The sequence below is a fragment of the Piliocolobus tephrosceles genome, unplaced genomic scaffold (genome assembly GCF_002776525.5).
Source record: "Piliocolobus tephrosceles isolate RC106 unplaced genomic scaffold, ASM277652v3 unscaffolded_16020, whole genome shotgun sequence".
NCBI classification, from domain to species: Eukaryota; Metazoa; Chordata; class Mammalia; order Primates; family Cercopithecidae; genus Piliocolobus; species Piliocolobus tephrosceles.
In genome coordinates, this window is record NW_022297667.1 from 1004 (window position 1) to 3940 (window position 2937).

The following is a 2937-nucleotide window of genomic DNA, read 5'->3' on the forward strand; positions in this document are numbered from 1 at the left end:
TTTACTGGATTTGAGCCTTAGAGGAATGATATGGCCTAGAGATTAAAATGTGAGTCATCTGTATAGGGGTGATATTTGAAGTCACATACATAATTGAGGGTGTCTGGAAGAGTTATATGAGAAGAGAGCAATCCTAGGACTGAGTCCTAAGGAACTGAATCACTGAATGGCCAGGAAGAAAAAGAGGAGTGTAAAAATGAGTCCCAGGACTCGTGACACCAAGGCTGCTGCGAGCGGCTATGAAGAGTCGGGGTTGAGGCGGGGTTGAGCCCCAGCTGAGCCGAGGGCTCGCACTCTTCTGGTCTCCCAGGACCGCCCCACCTGAAGAAATGAGTGGTGGATTGGCTCCAAGTAAGAGCACAGTGTATGTATCCAGCTTGCCCTTTTCCCTGACAATGACTTGTAGTGGATATTTTCCAACCATGGCAAAGTTGTAAAGGTTACCATAATGAAAGATCAAGATATCAGGAAGAGTAAAGGGGTTACATTTATTGTATTTTTGGATAAAGAATGCACAAAACTGTACCAGGGCAATACACAACAAACAGTTATTTGGTAGAGTGATAAAAGCAAGCGTTGGCTGGTTGCGGTGGCTCATGCCTGTAATCCCAGCACTTTGGGAGGCCGAAGTGGGCGGATCACTTGAGCCCAGGAGTTCAAGACCAGCCTGGCCAATATGGTGAGACTCCATCTCTACTAAAAATACAGAAACTAGTCAGGTGTGGTGGCGCGCCTGTAATCCCAGCTACTAGGGAGGTGAGACAGGAGAATCACTTGAACCTGGAAGGCAGAGGTTGCAGTGAGCAGAGATCACGCCACTGCACTCCAGTCTGGGTGACAGAGCAAGACTCCATCTCAAAAAAAAAAAAAAAAAAAAAAAAAAAAAAAAAAAAAAAAAAAAACAAAACAAAACAAAAACAAAAACAAGAGGAAACATTACTATTGACAATGGAAGAGCAGCTGTGTTCATCCGAAGGCGAAACTACTTTGATAAATCCAAGTGTTATTAATGTGGGGAAAGTGGACACTTAAGTTATGCCTGTCTGAAAAATATGCTTGGAGAATGTGGGCCTCCAAAGAAGAAAGAAAAAAAGAAAAAAAAGAAAGTTCCTGAATCAGAAGAAATTGAGGAAGCAGAAGAAAGCAAAGATGAAGGGGAGAATCCTGCTCTTGACAGCCTGAGTCAGGCCACAGCATTCCAGCAAGCCAAAATTGAAAAACAAAACAAATGGAAACCCAGTTCAGGAGGCCCCTCAACATCAGATGATTCAAGATGCCCAAGGATAAAGAAAAGCACATATTTCCGTGATAAGGAAGAAACTCAGTGATTAAAATCTTGCCCTAGCACAGTAATAAAAATTAAGATTTGTTAGTAACAATCTTGATGATCTAAGTTTAATAAAAATAAGAAAAGTTAACACTATCATGTTAATACTATTACTGTCATCCCAAGAAAAATGATATATTTTCTCTCCTTCTTTTTGAGATGGAGTTTCGCTCTGTCACCCAGGCTGGAGTGCAGTGGCACGATCCAGGCTTACTGCAGCCTCTGCCTCCTCCCAGGTTCCAGCGATTCTTCTGCCTCAGCCTCCCAGGTAGCTGGGATTACAGGCACACACCACTACACCCGGCTAATTTTTGTATTTTTAGTAGAGACAGGGTTTCACCATGTTGACCAGGCTGGTCTTGAACTCCTGACCTCAGGTGATCTGCCCGCCTCAGCCTCCCCAAGGGCTAGGATTACAGGTGTGAGCCACCGCGCCTGGCTGAGAAAAGATTTGGAAGGCCGAGGTGGGCAGATCATGAGGTCAGGAGTTCGAGACCAGCCTGGCCAACATAGTGAAACACTATCTCTACTAAAAATACAAAAAATACATGACCAGGAGTGGTGGCTCATGCCTGTAATCCCAGCACTTTGGGAGACTGAGGGGGGCAGATCATCAGGTCAGGAGATCGAGACCATCCTGGCCAACAGTGAAACCCTGTTTCTACTAAAAATAGAAAAAAATTAGCCAGGCATGGTGGCAGGCACCTGTAGTCCCGTGACTCGGGAGCTTGAGGCAGGAGAAGGGAATAAACCCAGGAGGCGAAGCTTGCAGTAAGCCGAGATTGCGCCACTGCACTCCAGCCTGGGCGACAGAGCAAGACTCAGTCTCAAAAAAACAAAAAAAAACCCACAAACTTCCTGAAGACCGAAAAGTTGAATGATTTATTGTTATTTATGTTAATACACTTTTCAAGATAATTTTGTCTTTGAATATGGGTGTTTTGTCATCATATTTCTTGTAGCTTTATCCCAATCTGGATAAATTGAAAGTAACTATAAAATAAATTGTAAATACCTATAAAATATAAAGTAACATAGCTCTAAAAGGCTTAAAATCAAACACAGGTGTTATTTGTCTGCCCTACCCATAGCACCAAATTCCATTCCCTAGAAGAAACTATTCATATGTGCATACACGTTGCTAAATACAATACATATATTTCTGTCACTTAATAAAAGAATGAAGGGGAATTATTCAGTCTCTTATACTTCTCCTACCATCCTCAATCTTCCCAATGTGGCTGTGTTAAAAATTTTGGGTCCCGCACTTTGTGAGGCCGAGGTGGATGGATCACCTGAGGTCAGGAGTTCGAGACCAGCCTGACCAACATGGTGAAACACGGTATCTACTAAAAAATACAAAAATTAGCCAGGCATGGTGGCAGGCACCTGTAATCCCAGCTACTTGGGAGGCTGAGGCAGGAGAATCGCTTGAACCTGGGAGGTGGACATTGCAGTGAGCCAAGATCGTACCATTGCACTCCAGCCTGGGTGACAGAGCAAGACTCCATCTCAAAAAAAAAAAAAAATTACAGCCAGGTGCAGTGGCTCATGCCTGTAATCCCAGCATTTTGGGAGGCCGAGGCGGTTGGATCACCTGAGGTCAGGAG

The 2937-nt window shown here is 43.9% G+C and overlaps 1 pseudogene; it reads left to right on the forward strand.

Moving 5' to 3' along the window:
• Positions 1 to 329: 329 nt before the first annotated feature.
• Positions 330 to 1328, forward strand: LOC111532795 (annotated as a pseudogene).
• The last annotated feature ends 1609 nt before the right edge of the window (positions 1329 to 2937 follow it).